The sequence below is a fragment of the Schistocerca serialis genome, chromosome 5 (genome assembly GCF_023864345.2).
Source record: "Schistocerca serialis cubense isolate TAMUIC-IGC-003099 chromosome 5, iqSchSeri2.2, whole genome shotgun sequence".
Classification (NCBI taxonomy): Eukaryota; Metazoa; Arthropoda; class Insecta; order Orthoptera; family Acrididae; genus Schistocerca; species Schistocerca serialis.
Window position 1 is genome coordinate 679465876 of NC_064642.1, and position 19781 is coordinate 679485656.

Here is a 19781-nt window from a genome sequence, read left to right on the forward strand (position 1 = left end):
CTCCACCTATCCCGCCTCCGGGCCCATCCGCGTCTCGCTGGATGGCGCTCGCAGGATACCGAGGAAGATTTCCTGAGGACAACTTCAAGCAGTCGGTCTTATGCGCAGAGCACACAGGACTGTCGTGGCGCTGACGTGGCGGGCATGTGGCGCTGAAAGGACGTGGGCAGCAACTCGGCACTCGAGCAGACTCTCGCATGCGTGTAATTCTCTCTCCCCAGACAGTACACTTCCCCCACCAGCACGCCAGCAAATTTGGACTAAACATAAACGAAGCCAAGACAGAGTACCTCGTTATGACGCGGGTTCATTGTCAGACTGCTGGTCATTTACAATCGGTGCAGGTCGGGGACCAGTCCTACCTAGGGGCACATTTCACTGAGAACCCGTCATGTGAAGCAGAGATCAGTGCCAGAATACAAGCACTAAACCGATCTTACCACAGCCTAGCACAACTGCTTCGTTCCAGATATCTCTCCAGACAATTCAATATTCGACTGTACAAACCCCTGATCCAGCCTGTTGTTCTGTATGGCTGTGAGGCATGGAGTATCCGGAAACAGGACGTCCTTAAGCTCCTTGTTTTTGAGAGAAAAGTGCTTCGGAAGATCTGAGGCCCGGTTCTGGATGCAGATGCAGGAGAACGGAGGATCAGATACAAGCGAGAGCTTGAGGAACTATATCAGCGGCCCAACATAACAGGAACTGTCAAAGCCAAACGAATGCAGTGGGCCGGCCATGTGGCCCAGATGGAAGAACACAGATGGCCTCTCGAAGCTCCTGGATTTCACACCTACAGGAAAAAGACCGCCAGGGAGACCCAAGAAGCGTTGGAGGAGTGGACTCCATGAAGATTTAAACCAAGTGTCAATAGATGTGAACGGATGGCGGATAGCACCAATGGACAGAATACAGTGGAGGAGGAAACTTGTAGATGCGTGCGGTCCACTGGGCCTGATCACGTAGTAGTAGTAGTAGTAGTAGTAGTAGTAGTAGTAGTACTAAACTTTCCTGTGATACCTTCAGTGGAGAGCTACAGAAAAACAGAAACTAAATAAAAACAGTGGCGACATCTGTCAACCAACTGCTGCTTGTGTTTCACGGTAGTCTATTGCGTGAGCTTAAATATCTATTATTCAATTATTTTGTTCCATAAAACTTAAAACTGTAATCAACGAGTATTAAAAAAAGTTTCAAGCCAACGTATGTTTAATCTCTATGAAAATAGTTTTGATGCATTCGGAAAATAAAGCAAAGTGTACAGCCAACTATGTAAATACAGGTAGATGGTTTTGGCTCAGCGTTGCAGTAGCAGCCACTAAGGTTGCAGAATATTAGTTTGGAAGCCAGCTCCAGTGGAGCCCGTCTTTCGCAAGACAGTGTCGAAACAAGCAGCTCCTCGACCCAGCGCGTGCTGACACTGCGTTGGCTGTTTCGAATTTAAGCATTGGGATGACATCTTCAAAATTTCAATCACTTAACACAGTGGAAAAAGTTAGGTTGACTGGGGGAAACTCCTGTTGTTCCTGGAAAAAGCATCTTGGTGACTGGTGAGTGCGCCCACACCCTGATGACCGCACTCTTACGCAGAGGTGAATCATTTTATGATCTGGACAGAACTAACAGGGGTCACGGAGGAGGCGAGGCACAGCAAGCAGTTGCTGCTCCGTCATCGAGAACGTTGTGATATTTGGATGGGGATTAATTCTTTTCTGAGTTACAATCGTCTACAAAGACGAGAATCCCTCTTTAGGAGCAATGTGGAGCACTCACGAATGATTTCAGTATCGTTTTAGGTAAATTTACGTCGAACCGAATTCAGTCTTCAATCGGTCGTGATTCACTTCATGTTTCGTGTGCCCAGTTAATTCTCATGAGTCTTTTCAGTGTGAATAATAAGCTGGATTTGACAACTTTTTCAGCCGGCCGGGGTGGCCGAGCGGTTCTAGGCGCTAAAGTCTGGAATCGCGCGACCGCTACCGTCGCAGGTTCGAATCCTGTCTCGGTCGTGAATGTGTGTGATGTCCTTTGGTTAGTTAAGTTTAAGTAGTTCTTAGTTCTAGGAGACTGATGACCTCAGAAGTTAAGTCCCATAGTGCTCAGACCCATTTGAATCATTTTTTGACAACTCATTCGTTCACGGAACGTGGTGAACTTTATTACCGAATCTTTGTGTGTGAGTAACTGCACCTCCAAGTAACGTTCCTTGTTACTATCGTTTGGATTAGTATCTCTTATGTGTCTTTGGTGTAAACGTGTCTTGATGTAAATTTGGTACGTAATTTCTTAGTTTCTACCCTGTTGTTCTCTGTCTAAATGCAAAACTTCGATCCGCGTATTTACAGCGAGAACTCGACAAAATCTACTTGTTTTCTTTGGAGTTTTGGCCATTCAGATTATCGGAACGAAGTGAGATTCGTGCTCAAAACACGAGCACCTCAGGGCCGCAAGAAAGCGTGACAGAGTTCTGATTTATTATTGGCTGAGCTCGCCGCCAGCTTTGAAATTTCTCCAGGGTGTGCGTCCAGCGCGCCGACGTAATCAGCTTCTCTGGGCAGACTACGTGGATACAAAGTTTCAAACAAGACCTATAAAGCAAAAGTTAATTTAAGACTTACAATCATTTGCTGAACTTTAGCGGCTCCAGACTCAACAACATTGCAAAAAGTCCAAAATACGTCGCAACGGGGGGATCGTTAACGAAGTTGGCCGGCGTATTCCATTGTTCCGGGACGGGGCGTTTCTTTCGCGGAAACGAAGAGGCCGTGCGGCGGAGCGCCGTGGAAGTTGGACGAATATCTAATGAGGCAGCGCCGAGAGAGCTAAATCTTTATCGATAGCGATTCGCCCGCTCGCCTAACCTTTACCTCTGACCCGTCTCTCTGTATTGTCTCGCCACTCTTGCCAGAATTTATCCGCACAGCGCAACGAAAGCTAATTTCGTGTGACACAGAGCCGCCGTTCGCCGAAAGCCGTTTGCGTTTTACAGTCGTTTGCCAATTTGGAAAGTCTGAAATGAGCTACTACCAGGCACGGATTACAGTCTGCGTTCTCCTTCAAGCGCAGTGATTAGTGCGGACAGCACAATTTCTCATTAAACCACAACAAAAAGAAAATTAAGCCCTTAGGAAGGCGAAAGTCCATGGGATTATGTGCAGCATCATCGATGAATGACTTTAGTCTTACATGCACATGTGAAATGCTAAAAGCTTTGGATAGTTGTCTGGGATCAAGTGTAATGAAATATACATACAGTCGCAAACAGTGACAGTGATTAGAGTATCGACCCGAGATGAGAGAGTACGGAGAAGGGCGAGTGATTTTGTTGTGTGTTTGATATTATCAACCGAGATATTAAATCACTTATTTTTTTAAATGAACTTTGGAAATAAAAAAAATGGTTCAAATGGCTCTGAGCATCAGTCCCCTAGGTCATCAGTCCCCTAGAACTTATAACTACTTAAACCTAACTAACCTACGGACATCACACACATCTATGCCCGAGGCAGGATTCGAACTTGCGACCGTAGCAGTCGCGCGGTTCCTGACTGTAGCGCCTTGAACCGCTCGGCCACCCCGGCCGGCTGGAAATAAAAGATGATACCCGACCCATGGGGAGTAATATCGCCGTATAAAATGAAACGAGAAATGTTTGTACAAAATAAAAGGAATAAGTCTGTTGAACACAAGCTGTAAGTTATATGCACGAATAACTAATAACAAGCTAGAGAGAACAGCTGATACCTTCTCTCCGGAGGCAAAAAATTGTTTTAAATGAAAACTGGCTAGGTGCGAGGAAGACTAGCGCTCTGAGAGTTCCACACAAATTTTATCATAGATATTGACTGCTCATCGATTCCGTCAATCGAGAATAACAGTGATTATAGACATCGACAATTATAGGATTGTTTTCTTTATTTGTACTATGAAGCCTCGGTTTCTGCCAAATTTCATAATTTTAGGTCAACGGGAAGTACCCGTTAATGTGTAAGTTTTCGAGTATCAAAATATGTGACACAAATAGCCGTATCTTGCCACTGCATTGACTTAAAGGCTCAGTCTTTTACATCGCCAAGGGACTGTAGGTCTCAGACTGTGACTAAATATCAACATGATATTTCTACCGGTTTCTGAGGAAAAGGGCTTTTAACAGTCGGCCAGAACGACAAATGACAAAGGGATCTTGTAAGGGTTCCGTTTTTACTGACTGAAGTACGAATCATGCAGTGACAATATTACGATAGTGAGGCGGATAATGGGAACCGAACGAGAACATAATTTGAAGACTAATACTGCATTGGTAAACTATGAAAAATCCTTGCATTTGTAGACCATGAAAAAACCTTCCATAGAGTGAATAGATATGTGGAATATAATGGAATGACGAGGTAATCATCAACATTTAATAAAGGTAATATAAATTTTCTGTTTAAATAGGTACATCCTAATACTAGCAAAGGGAGAACAGGACCAATAGCAATTAACAGAGGACTAGTACATGAGTGCAGTCTCTCAACCGCTTCATTGATATATATAAGAGGCGATAAAAATATTTCCATTTGCTGGTGCTGCTGCAGCTTATTACCAAGGAAGCACGACACCGATTCGGGTATATAAGCACGGACAATTAGGCAAGGGAATAGTGTACCACTTGTTTCTTTCCGACGCGCGTGCGGTAAATGCGTGAACGTGAACCACGGGAACACTTTTATTCTTCTTTCTGCCGAATTACAAACAGCGATAGACGTCCATCGCAGAATGAAGAATGTATAGGGAGCAGCATGTCTGTCAAAAACGACAGTTATGGAAGGGGTGCTGCTCCTGCGTCATAAGGATGTCCCTATATAGCAAATGTCGTTACGCAGAAGTGACATCAACTCAAGTGGGAAACACTCAAGCATCCGCCCTATAACTCTCTCGTCATGCGATATCACGCCTTCGGTCCCTCAAAAGAGGCCTTGAAGGGTCACTGATTACTGTCGGGCTATGATGGGCAGCAGGACACTATGTTTTAGCGAAGAGCTAACTTCAACTTGTCACGTCGTTGGGATGATTGCCTCAGTGCACGCGGAGATATGGCCACGACATTGTGAGACAACAGAAACACTAGGATAACGAAGGAATAAGAGTAATTTCTTCAAACACACATTTAATTACAGTCTCTTTGCTCATGACCAAATAATTTCACAAAAGGCTAAGGAAGACACAGCATTTTCTCTACATCGCTTGAACTCAACAGAAAGATTCTGTAACGTGAAAATATTAGGAAAGAAAGCCAAAGACAGGGCTCTTAAAGAAAATAATGCTAAATGGGAAATCGTTTGAACAGGCATCTTACTTTCAGTTATTAGGTTGTGACACAAGTTACGAATATGATCATTACATCGGCAATAAGTTAGACATGTTTCAAATGATATGTGGCACTACACATAGCGCATTGTCCAGTAAAACCTAGTAGGAAATAAAGAAAAAATTCTACAAAATAATGGCAACACCTATACTCACATACGGAGAGCAAAACCTAAGAACGATATTGTCTGCTGAAGTAAAATATTTAAGAAAGTAAAATTAAGTACTATGAGAGATCAAATAAAGAATTCTGGAATAAGCAAGAATGAAATTTAGTTTGGATGAATGAAAGAACTGGACATGAGGCAACAAAATGAAACAAGCATATTGAAATAATAAGGAATAATAGGCATACACGTAATATAGATCTAAAAGAAAGAGAGAGACAGGAAAAGCACGGAAATCGAGGCTTTTGTGAAGAAGCCTACTTGTTGAAGTGAAGATGAAGAATAAATAGAAGAATCATGTAATTTCTGTCATAGTGCTCGAAAGCTTTTGAAAAGGCGATTACAGTGATATAAGCCTTGTTAATAGCGTCGAAACTTTTTCAGAAACATTCGAGAAATGTATTAAAATCCAAGGCAGATAGGCCGGAATCGGCTACTGCTCTTAAATATTGCCAAGCCAAATTGTCATGCTAGGGTCCGTCGTCGTGTCAAGTGTTTCGACTGTCTACTTGTCTCGCACGAAAGCTGTTTCCTATCCCTCTTGTAATCCACTATAAGGTAACAGATATTTCTACTTGCAATTTTTGGTGGTGCTCTTTCTGCGTTGTATAAAGTAAGGAGAAAAGGTAATACTTTTAACTTAGTAGCTTAAGCCTACCTTCTTGCCGCAAGCCATCCACCATTCATGTAGATGACCTCAGTTCTACGATCGTTCTTTCTGTCTCAAATATTGGGTCACCATCCCCCACGATGTGTGAGAAGTTACACATAATTCATTAAATTTCGAAACCATATTAAATGTAACGTAGGTGTTTTCGTTGTGCCTTTTTTGTTAACTACTACTCTGAGTTATCTACATTACCTTTAATTGTGTCTCCATTGTTTAAGAGGTTTGTCTTGACTACCCTTTTAAGTAAATACGTTTGCCCTACCTCTCTCACAGTCGGTGGTAGCATCGTATTCACTCTGAACGTAATTTATATGCGTAGGAAAATAGTCTGTTAGTGCATCTTACTAAAGGGTCGCTTATATGATCCATAGTATTTATTTGATTGACATAGTGTTAACCCGACTTATTGTTTGCAGATCTGCACGTTCGTACCTTATAAACATATTTAGCATGGACTTTCATCCATTGTATCATTAAGAGATAAATGATTGGTCGAAACGAGTAAGTGGTTGTGCAACAGTAAAGTCTGAGAGTCACTCAGTTAACTGCTGAAGTTTTGTGTGTCATGAATTTCTGCATTATTTGATTAATTTTGTGTCATCCACAAAATTAAGTCAGGGCCGAATGCACCCCTGAAAATACGCACATTGGAAAGGAGTACAGTGTCATAAGAACGCTGACTGGTGAGTACGCCTATGCACCATATAACCTACATCATGACCACGTTCGACAGTGCTAGATATTTTCTCGTATGACGAGAAGTGTAAGCATGAAGTCACGTTATTCGGCTGTGACACATAACGCGAAAGCTACTTACTCACGTGTTGCACACCAGTGTACAAAGAACATCTTTTCTTCTACACTACTGGCCATTAAATTTGCTACACCACGAAGATGACGAACTACAGACGCCAAATTTAACCGACAGGAAGAAGATGCTGTGACATGCAAATGATTTGCTTTTCAGAGCATTCACACAAGGTTGGCGCCGGTGGTGACACCTACATCGTGCTGACATGAGGAACGTTTCCAACCGATTTCTCATACACAAACAGCAGTTGGCGGGCGTTGCCTGGTGAAACGTTGTTGTGATGGCTCGTGTAAGGAGGAGAAATGTATACCATCACGTTTCCGACTTTGATAAAGGTCGGATTGCAGCCAATCGCGATTTCGGGTTATAGTATCCCGACATTGCTGCTCGCGTTGGTCGAGATCCAATGACTGTTACCAGAATATGTAATCGGTGGGTTCAGGAGGGTAATACGGAACATCGTGCTGGATCCCAACGCCCTCGTATCACTAACAGTCGAGATGACAGGCATCTTATCCGCATGGCTGTAACGGATCGTGCAGCCACGTCTCGATCCCTGAGGCATCAGACGGGGACGTTTGCAAGACAACAACCATGTGCACGAACAGTTCGACGACGTATTCAGCAACATGGACTATCAGCTCGGAGACCATGTCTGCGGTTACCCTTGACGCTGCATCACAGACAGGAGCGCCTGCAATGGTGTACTCAACGACGAACCTGGGTGCACGAATGGTAAAATGTCATTTTTTCGGATGAATCCAGGTTCTGTTTACAGCATCATGATGGTCGCATCCACGTTTGGTGACATCGCGGTGAACGCACATTGGAAGCGTGTACTCGTCATCGCCATACTGGCGTATCACCCGGCATCATGGTGTGGGCTGCCGTTGGTTACACGTCTCGGTTTCCTCTTGTTCGCATTGACGGCACTTTGAACAGTGGACGTTACATTTAAGATGTGTTACGACCCGTGGATCTACCCTTCATTCAATCCCTGCGAAACCCTACATTTCAGCAGGATAACGCACGACCGCATGTTGTAGGTCCTGTACGGGCCTTTCTGGATACAGATAACGTTCGAATGCTGCCCTGGCCAGCACATTCTCCAGATCTCTCACCAATTGAAAACGTCTCGAGAATGGTGGCCGAGCAACTAGTCCGTCACAATACGCCAGTCACTACTCTTGATGAACTGTGGAATCGTGTTGAAGCTGCATGGGCAGATGTACCTGTACACGCCATCCAAGCACTGTTTGACTCAATGCCCAGGCTTATCAGAGGTGGTTGTTCAAATGGTTCAAATGGCTCTGAACACTGTGGGACTTAACTGCTGTAGTCATCAGTCCCCAAGATCTTAGAACTACTAAGTACCCAACTAACCTAAGGATGTCACGCACATCCATGCCCGAGGCAGGACTCGAACTTGCAACCGTAGCAGTCGCGCGGTTCCAGACTGTAGCGCCTAGAACCGCTCGGCTACTCCGGCCGGGGAGGTGGTTGTTCTGGGTACTGATTTCTCAGGATCTATGCACCCAAATTGCGTGAGAATGTGATCACATGTGAGTTCTAGTATAATATATTTGTCCAATGAATACCCGTGTATCATTTCTTCTTGGTGTAGCAATTTTAATAGCCTATAGTGTATTAAGTGGAGTAGAGTGTCTGGGTAGAAAGTTTATGTATTTGATTCAGCTAAAATATTATTATGTACGCTGAGTTACTAGATACTTTTCTGTGGAATGTAAGGGTAGCCGAAAATGTAGTTTGTTTGTGCAGCGATGTAACACTGCAATCTCTCTGAAACGTAAACGGGGGAAGGTCGCAAGTGCTGACATACGCTCGCGTTTGCTTCGCTGCACGGAGGAAGGAACCGCGCTCTCGAGGTAAATTAATGTCATAAAAGACGTCCTCGTGAAAGACATTTACATCTATTTTCCGAAAACAACTTGTTTTCCTCCGCGGGCAGTAAATTATTCATACCGGCGAGGCAGGCGCCAGCCGCGAAGACGCGAGGAGTGTCGGCGCTCTCCGGCTGTAAAAAGGAAGAAGCTGGAGGAGAGGCAGAAGGCGGCGTATTCAGTGGCGGCGGCGGCGGGGGCGTTAATAATGCACGACGCTGATAGCGATATTACGGGCGGGCGCAGGTGTCGCGCCGGCGAATTTGCAAGCATGCATGTGCATGGCGGCACAAAGGCGGCCCGCCTGAATTCTTTATCTGCGCGCCGAGTGGCTGCCGCCTCCGTAGCAGCCGCAGGCGCCGTCGACGCCGACACCTCCGAGTCCCCCGGCCTTGTTAGCGACGCAGATTCCCAGAACAATCTCGCCGTCCGCCTGTGGATTGTGGTGGATTGCGGGTTGTGTCTCCTGAGCCACGCCCAGCAGGCCGGTGGCACTCTCCGCTCAGGCACCCAGGCGTGCGAGCGTTCCAGCTGTTGATACCAAACGTTTCGCGTTGAGCTGAACCACTAGGAGTATTCTCGAGAGTATTTTCTGTCTCTGGAGTTCCAGGTTTCTGATCAGTGTGCAGTGGGGATGGGGACGATAGTGGTAGCTTCACTGCCCAGCGGCCATGGGGACGGGGGAAGGGTAGGTAGGCGGAAGGGTAGGGAGGGGGAATGAGAAATAGCCTTCTGGGAGATGGCGCTGGGAGTGTGTATTAATTCTCATACACTTATAATATGTATTACTAAACGGTCACCCAGGTACCTAATTTCAGTTCCAGGTTGCCTAACAGCTTCCAGGGCCTGCTGGAAATTAATTTCGCATTTCATTTAAAAATTTAGAATGGTCTCATAATCTGTTCATTAAGAGGTATAATCGAACAATACAGCTTTAGTACAACAAAACGAGTATTAAAGTAACAGCCAGCCGCTGTGGGCGGTGGCCGAGCGGTTCTAGGCGCTTCAGTCCGGAACAGCGCGACTGCTACGATAGCAGGTTCGAATCCTGCCTCGCATGGATGTGTGTGATGTCCTTAGGTTAGTTAGGCTTAAGTAGGTCTAAGTTCTAGGGGACTGATGACCTCAGATGTTAAGTCCCATAGTGCTCAGAGCCATTTGACCCATTAAAGTACAATTATTTGTGTGTGTGTGTGTGTGTGTGTGTGTGTGTGTGTGTCGTGCAACAAAAGCGCATGGCACGCATACCACCCAGACTATATTCATACAGAATTTGGGAATGGGACCACATAGCGACTCCCAGCGAACTTTACACACAATAACAAGCTTTTCCGTCCGCAGCTCGTGGTCGTGCGGTATCGTTCTCGCTTCGCACGCCCGGGTTCCCGGGCTCGATTCCCGGCGGGGTCAAGGATTTTCTCTGCCTCGTGATGACTGGGTGTTGTGTGATGTCCTTAGGTTAATTACGTTTAAGTAGTTCTAAGTTCTAGGGTACTGATGACCATAGATGTTAAGCCGCATAGTGCTCAGAGCCATTTGAACAATCTTTTCCAAAACTTTTTTTCCGCTGACACCCATTGTAAGATAATGTAAGGAAAAATTTTACTATATTTTTGTTGTTCATGCAATAAAACTTCAGCTTCAGGCACGACATTTAAATTTTTTTACTTCTTTAGTACTGACTCCTTTCGAAAACTCTTTTTTTCAGATAGTAAGCACATATACCGCTTATTATACTTACAAAATTATATCATTGTGCAACACATACTTCAGTGCCATAGCCCCATAAACATTGAGATGCTTATAAAAACAGCTTAACTCATTTCCTCGAATGTAAATTGATCATACTTCAAAAGCTGGTTTAATCGGAGTTCTATTCTCTAACGAATCATGGGTGATAGGATTAATGGCGATTATTTTACTTATACTTGGACCAAGCAATCCTGACTTCCTTGCCACTTGCTGGAGTGATTCACATCCTGTAATTTTGATAATAGTATTTCCTATATACCGCGACTTGAAAAGGACAGGTATCTCCTTCTAGCTGCAGGTAAGGCGTTCAAGTGTGGGAGCATAATTGAAGCTCCTCTACAACGACAGTATTCATTGTATTGAAGTTAGAACTTAGTTGTGGGTTAAAGATACTTTCAAATTAAATATAAAATATTGGATCTCACGCTCTCTCTCTCTCTCTCTCTCTCTCTCTCTCTCTCTCTCTCTCTCTCTCTCTCTCTCACACACACACACACACACACACACACACACACACACACACACACATATATACATACATACATACACACAGATTGCTGGCCTCCAATACTAAATTGGTAGTCCCTCGATGCCTCAGAACATGTCCTACCAACCGATCCCATCTTCTAGTCAAGTTGAGCCACAAACTCCTCCCTAATTCTATTCAATACCTCTTCATTAATTATGTGATCTAGCCATCTAATCTTCAACATTCTTCTGTAGCACCACATTTCGAAAGCTTCTATTCTCTTCTTGTCCAAACCATTTATCCTCCATGTTTCACTTCCATACATGGCTACACTCCATACAAATACTTTCGGAAACGACTTCCTGACAATTAAATCTATACTCGATGTTAACAAATTTCTCTTCTTCAGAAACTCTTTCCTTGCCATTACAAGTCTATATTTTATATCCTCTCTAATTCGACCATCATTAGTTATTTTGCTCCCCAGGTAGCAAAACTCCTTCACTACATTAAGTGTCTCATTTCCTAATCTAATTCCCTCAGCATTACCCAATTTAATTCGACTACATTCTATTATCCTCGTTTTTCTTTCGTTGATGTTCATCTTATATCCTCCGTGGACATGTGTCTGGAAACGCTTAATTTCCATGTTAGAGCTCATTTTAGTTTCGTCAGTATGTACTGTACTTCCTCGATTCACCGCCAGTTGGCCCAATTGAAGGAAGGTAATGTTCACTTCGGTGCTTGTGTTGACATCTGTGAACGTTTGGGCAGGCATTGTTGGTGATGTCTTGATTGGGCCCCATGTTCTTCCACCTACGCTCAATGGAGTACGTTATCATGATTTCATACGGGATACTCTACCTGACGAAAATCTGATAGTCATGGGCGACTGGAATGCAGTTGTAGGGGAAGGAGTAGAAGGAAAGGTTACAGGAGAATATGGGCTTGGGACTGGGAATGAAAGAGGAGAAAGACTAATTGAGTTCTGTAACAAGTTTCAGCTAGTAATAGCGAATACCCTGTTCAAGAATCACAACAGGAGGAGGTATACTTGGAAAAGGCCGGGAGATACGGGAAGATTTCAATTAGATTACATCATGGTCAGACAGAGATTCCGAAATCAGATACTGCATTGTAAGGCGTACCCAGGAGCAGATATAGACTCAGATCACAATATAGTAGTGATGAAGAGTAGCCTGAAGTTCAAGACATTAGTCAGGAAGAATCAATACGCAAAGAAGTGGGATACGGAAGTACTAAGGAATGACGAGATACGTTTGAAGTTCTCTAACGCTATAGATACAGCAATAAGGAATAGCACAGTAGGCAGTACAGTTGAAGAGCAATGGACATCTCTAAAAAGGGCCATCACAGAAGTTGGAAAGGAAAACATAGGTACAAAGAAGGTAGCTGCGAAGAAACCATAGGTAACAGAAGAAATACTTCAGTTGATTGATGGAAGGAGGAAGTACAAACATGTTCCGGGAAAATCAGGAATACAGAAATACAAGTCGCTGAGGAATGGAATAAATAGGAAGTGCAGGGAAGCTAAGACGACATGGCTGCAGGAAAAATGTGAAGACATCGAAAAAGATATGATTGTCGGAAGGACAGACCCAGCATACAGGAAAGTCAAAACAACCTTTGGTGACATTAAAAGCAACGGTGGTAACATTAAGAGTGCAACGGGAATTCCACTGTTAAATGCAGAGGGGAGAGCAGATAGGTGGAAAGAATACATTGAAAGCCTCAATGAAGGTGAAGATTTGCCTGATGTGATAGAAGAAGAAACAGGAGTCGATTTAGAAGAGATAGGGGATCCAGTATTAGAATCGGAATTTAAAAGAGCTTTGGAGGACTTACGGTCAAATAAGGCAAAAGGGATAGATAACATTCCATCAGAATTTCTAAAATCATTAGGGAAAGTGGAAACAAAACGACTATTCACGTTGGTGTGTAGAATATATGAGTCTGGCGATATACCATCTGACTTTCGGAAGAGCATCATCCACACAGTTCCGAAGACGGCAAGAGCTGACAAGTGCGAGAATTATCGCACAATCATCTTAATAGCTCATGCATCGAAGCTGCTTACAAGAATAATATGCAGAAGAATGGAAAAGAAAATTGAGAATGCGCTAGGTGACGATCAGTTTGGCTTTAGGAAAAGGGACGAGAGAGGCAATTCTGACGTTACGGCTAATAATGGAAGCAAGGTTAAAGAAAAATCAAGACACTTTCATTGGATTTGTCGACCTGGAAAAAACGTTCGACAGTATAAAATGGTGCAAGCTGTTCGAGATTCTGAAAAAAGTAGGAGTAAGCTATAGGGAGAGACGGGTCATATACATTATGTACAACAACCAAGAGGGAATAATAAGAGTGGACGATCAAGAACGAAGTGCTCGTATTAAGAAGGGTGTAAGACAAGCCTGTAGCCTTTCGCCCCTACTGTTCAATCTGTACATCGAGGAAGCAATGATGGAAATAAAAGAAAGGTTCAGGATTGGAATTAAAATACAAGGTGAAAGGATATCAATGATACGATTCGCTGATGACATTGCTATCCTGAGTGAAAGTGAAGAAGAATTAAATGGTCTGCTGAACGGAATGAACAGTCTAATGAGTACACAGTATGGTTTGAGAGTAAATCGGAGAAAGAAGAAGGTAATGAGAAGTAGTATAAATGAGAACAGCGAGAAACTTAACATCAGGATTGATGGTCACGAAGTCAATGAAGTTAAGGAATTCTGCTACCCAGGCAGTAAAATAACCAATGACGGACGGAGCAAGGAGGACATCAAAAGCAGACTCGCTATGGCAAAAAAGGCATTTCTGGCCAAGAGAAGTCTACTAATATCAAATACCGGCCTTAATTTGAGGAAGAAATTTCTGAGGATGTACGTCTGGAGTACAGCATTGTATGGTAGTGAAACATGGACTGTGGGAAAACCGGAACAGAAGAGAATCGAAGGATTTGAGATGTGGTGCTATAGACGAATGTTGAAAATTAGGTGGACTGATAAGGTGAGTAATGAGGAGGTTCTACGCAGAATCGGAAAGGACTATGTGGATAACACTGATAAGGAGAAGGGACAGGATGATAGGACATCTGCTAAGATGAGACATGAGGGAATGACTTCCATGGTACTAGAGGGAGCTATAGAGAGCAAAAACTGTAGAGATTGGAATACGTCAAGCAAATAATTGATGACGTAGGTTGCAAGTGCTACTCTGAGATGAATAGGTTAGCACAGGAAAGGAATTCGTGGCGGGCCGCATCAAACCAGTCAGTAGACTGATGACAAAAAAAAAAAAAAAAAAAAAAAAACTCTACCTGTGCTGCTAGAACATGTGCCTTTACAAGTACGACACAACATGTGGTTCATGCACGATGGAGCTCCTGCACACTTCAGTCGAAGTGTTCGTACGCTTCTCAACAGCAGATTCGGTGACCGATGGATTGGTAGAAGCGGACCAATTCCATGGCCTCCACGCTCTCCAGACCTCAACCCTCTTGACTTTTATTTATGGGGCCACTTGAAAGCTCTTGTCTACGCAACCCCGGTACCAAATGTAGAGACTCTTCGTGCTCGTATTGTGGACGGCTGTGATACAACACGCCATTCTCCAGGGCTGCATAAGAGCGTCAGGTATTCCATGCGACGGAGGGTGGACGCATGTATCCTCGCTAACGGAGGACATTTTAATCGTTTCCTGTAACAAAGTGTTTGAAGTCACGCTGGTACGTTCTGTTGCTGTGTGTTTCGATTCCATGATTAATGTGATTTGAATAGAAGTAATAAAATGAGCTCTAACATGGAAGGTAAGGTTACCGGACACATGTCCACATAACATATTTTCTTTCTTTGTGTGTGAGGAATGTTTCCTGAAAGTTTGGCCGTACCTTTTTGTAACACCCTGTATATATACTGTGCAGGCAATGAAATACCTAACTTACGACCTAAAACTAAAACTCCCACGTTAATAGTAATAAATATCCCGTTTTTATGTATGCACAATTTTTAGATTGTGAAAGGTAGTATTTGTTTTGTAAATAATAACAGCCTCTTATTGTTTTACCGTATTTTATTTCTTCCACACATGTTTCACCTTTTTTACCTTAAGGCTTCATCTGTGGAATAGTTTCCTCCCATTCGGTCACATACTCGAGGTCGCACTACAGCTCTATATATACGTAACATAAGCATGTTCGTATGTACCGAACTTTTTCCTCTAGTTTCTCGTCTTGTTTGTCCTTATTATTGTGGTGAACTATCTGGATTCAGTCTCTAATTATAGATATTTGATCGAAAACTGAGGTGTCAGAACGTAACTGCTATGTGTATCATTCTCTTTGGTTTTTTTGCTATAAATGAGGAGAAAATAGTTCGGAAAATAAAAACATGCTCATGTTTGGTAAATAGAGTTGTCGTCAGACGTCGGGCATGGGAGCAGATGAAATGAAGATGCTGACCAAATACGCTAAGTATCCCACAGATGATGCCTTAAAGCGGAAAAGGCGAAACGAGTGAGGGAGAAATAACATGGAGTGCAGCAAGAAAAAATGGCTTTCATTTACAAAATAGATATTTCTGTGCTTCATATGGAGGATGGCCATGCAAAAAAACTCGATGTGAAAGGTAGGTGTGGTCGCTGAATCAAAAACTGTAGTACTGGTGTTTCAGATTTCCTACAGTGTATATATGCGCGTGTCTCCACGAAATAACTTGTACTAAGCATGGTATTAATGCCATCAGCAGTCCTTACTCCTACAGACAGAGGTTGTCTCTTACAAACCACATCGTTATTAAGTTACATTTTCGTTTGAGGTATTGTGGCTACAGTCCAGTGGAACCAACCCATTTCTCAATGCTTGGCTATAAGGTGATCTTCTACACTACGTTGTTTTGATGGGATTTTCGCGTATTTTCTCACTGATGTTCAGTCAGACAAGCTGTGCATTCCAATTGCCAGTTGCCCAGACACCACGTGCAAGTTGCGTGGTTTGTTGCTAAGTAAGTTCTACAGCGATTCTCTCTCTTTCTTACTGTCGAAGAGAGTTTGCGTTATAAAACTGATTATTGGGTCATGAATATAAACACAATATAATATAGCTTCAACAATTCAGAGGTTAGTGTAACTACTATCTTAGTAGACCATTTCGTGACGCAGTAGGTCACTTGAACACTGAATTCATATCTATTTAAAAAAAAAGAGAGAGATAAAACTGTAATCTTAACATCTGTATCCAAAAAAAAAAAGACCAAAAGTCACCACATGTTGCATGGTGGACGGTACTTCAACCACCAATAGTCATTCGTTATCCTGCACTTGTCACGAATCCAGGGAGAGGTACACGATTATCAGTATGCTTACACATGAGCCCTGCCTTCTCACATTTTGTCTTGCTGTTTTGCGAGAGATTTGCGTATGTGGCAGAATAATCGATCCTCAGCCTCTCACAAATCTCGGTTTTCTAAACTCTCTCATTAATGTCTCGCGAAATGAATGTCTTCTTCATTACAGCGATCCCCTTTCCAGTTAACGGAGAATTTCCGTAACACATTTGTCTAAATCATCCACCATCGTCCTACAGTGATACAACGAAGGCCCTTTCCGGTACACAACTGCGTTACCAGCAAAAGTCTCCGACTGCTGATCATCCTATCGTTCAGATCCACCTGATCTGCGACAATTTTCGTGCCTGATCTGTGATTTTCGGCAGTTGGTATTCTGTGCTCCTGTGTCGCATCTCGTGGATACCTACAGCAACGATTTAATACGCTGAAAGTAAGTACAGTTATATAGCAGTAAGCGCAGTGTAGGCCTACAGGTTTATACACTCCTGGAAATTGAAATAAGAACACCGTGAATTCATTGTCCCAGGAAGGGGAAACTTTATTGACACATTCCTGGGGTCAGATACATCACATGATCACACTGACAGAACCACAGGCACATAGACACAGGCAACAGAGCATGCACAATGTCGGCACTAGTACAGTGTATATCCACCTTTCGCAGCAATGCAGGCTGCTATTCTCCCATGGAGACGATTGTAGAGATGCTGGATGTAGTCCTGTGGAACGGCTTGCCATGCCATTTCCACCTGGCGCCTCAGTTGGACCAGCGTTTGTGCTGGACGTGCAGACCGCGTGAGACGACGCTTCATCCAGTCCCAAACATGCTCAATGGGGGACAGATCCGGAGATCTTGCTGGCCAGGGTAGTTGACTTACACCTTCTAGAGCACGTTTGGTGGCACGGGATACATGCGGACGTGCATTGTCCTGTTGGAACAGCAAGTTCCCTTGGCGGTCTAGGAATGGTAGAACGATGGGTTCGATGACGGTTTGGATGTACCGTGCACTATTCAGTGTCCCCTCGACGATCACCTGTGGTGTACGGCCAGTGTAGGAGATCGCTCCCCACACCATGATGCCGGGTGTTGGCCCTGTGTGCCTCGGTCGTATGCAGTCCTGATTGTGGTGCTCACCTGCACGGCGCCAAACACGCATACGACCATCATTGGCACCAAGACAGAAGCGACTCTCATCGCTGAAGACGACACGTCTCCATTCGTCCCTCCAATCACGCCTGTCGCGACACCACTGGAGGCGGGCTGCACGATGTTGGGGCGTGAGCGGAAGACGGCCTAACGGTGTGCGGGACCGTAGCCCAGCTTCATGGAGACGGTTGCGAATGGTCCTCGCCGATACCCCAGGAGTAACAGTGTCCCTAATTTGCTGGGAAGTGGCGGTGCGGTCCCCTACGGCACTGCGTAGGATCCTACGGTCTTGGCGTGCATCCGTGCGTCGCTGCGGTCCGGTCCCAGGTCGACGGGCACGTGCACTTTCCGCCGACCACTGGCGACAACATCGATGTACTGTGGAGACCTCACGCCCCACGTGTTGAGCAATTCGGCGGTACGTCCACCCGGCCTCCCGCATGCCCACTATACGCCCTCGCTCAAAGTCCGTCAACTGCACATACGGCTCACGTCCACGCTGTCGCGGCATGCTACCAGTGTTAAAGACTGCGATGGAGCTCCGTATGCCACGGCAAACTGGCTGACACTGACGACGGCGGTGCACAAATGCTGCGCAGCTAGCGCCATTCGACGGCCAACACCGCGGTTCCTGGTGTGTCCGCTGTGCCGTGCGTGTGATCATTGCTTGTACAGCCCTCTCGCAGTGTCCGGAGCAAGTATGGTGGGTCTGACACACCGGTGTCAATGCGTTCTTTTTTCCATTTCCAGGAGTGTAGTTTACAAAAAGGTGAGTTTGTGACAATGGGATTTATAGGGCGGCAAATTATGCTCTTAGGGTGAGAATGTATTAGGAACAACTCTGCATAAATATCTGTTCGCGTAGGTGTAAGTTATAGTAAAACAATTGGGGTGGGGAAGTTCCAATTATAGACAATAGCATGATATACACAAAGAGTGTCTGGGTATTACTACGATAGAAATTACGTAAAGTTGTTTCTTTAATCCTAGTTACAGAAAACGCCGTGAAAGGAAGAAAGGTGTAAGGCTTTCTAAAGAAAGAACTCTATAAATAAGGGTTTTCGTATGAATCTGAAACGCAGTAACATGTTACGACACAAGTTCAGGTCCCATGATTCCAACTAAAGACAAACTCGTAACCACGGTTTTGTCTAATTTTGACTTCAGAATTACCCGATAATGTTAGGTTGGTAAAAAGTTATTTTGGTAGGGCCTTCGAGTATTTCATCAGCGCAGTTGACAACCAATATATGCTTGTTGGAATAAGAGGAAGATATGCAATATGTCTTACCGATGCATCCCATACGTGCTCGATGGGACATAAGTCGGGGGAACGAGCAGGCCATTCCATCCCCTGTTATTGTACTATTCCAACAGCTGCTCCACTGGCGCTGATCGATATCGTCACGCAGCGTCATCCATAAAAATGAAGTCCTGGCCTAACGTTTCCCCTTAGGAGATGCACATGGAAAATTTGTACAGTGTCAGAAAAATGTTGACCTGTGAGTGTACGGGGGTTCAAACATTGGGAAGTCAGTACGCCCATGCAATATTATTCCTGCCCACACTATAGTACCTGGACTACCGATGCAATCTGGTTACACATTTGTGAACGTACCCGCATATAGCTAGAGACAGGAACACGAAATGTGTCCAGGGACAGGTTGATGTCGGTGAAATGACTGATCACGGTTCTTGTTTCACAATATTGTGGCCAGATTTGAGATGCTTTTAAGGGCACGCTGAAAACTAATGCCTCTGAATTTTTTATTGTGTCACCAATATCGATTGAGGTATTACATGCCATGCATATTTTCGGTAGAATTTCAAGCTTCGCTGTCGCAAGTTGCAGCCCTTTGCCGCTAGAGAGCTCCGAATTGTACAGTGTAACAGGGCGGTGTATGACGTAACTAGATCGGCGCGTGAGACACCGAGTGCTGTAATCGAGTTTCGAATTCAGCACGACAATGTCAGACCACGCACGAGCGTTGCGACTTCTAAAACAATCCGATGACTTGGGTTCACTGCCATCCATCATCCTCCATAGCATCCCCACTTCGCCCCATCCGACATTCATCTGTTTCAAAAACTTAAAGACCGCCTTCGAAAGCGATGAAGTGGTGGAAGCAGAGGTGAAGCTGTGGTTCCT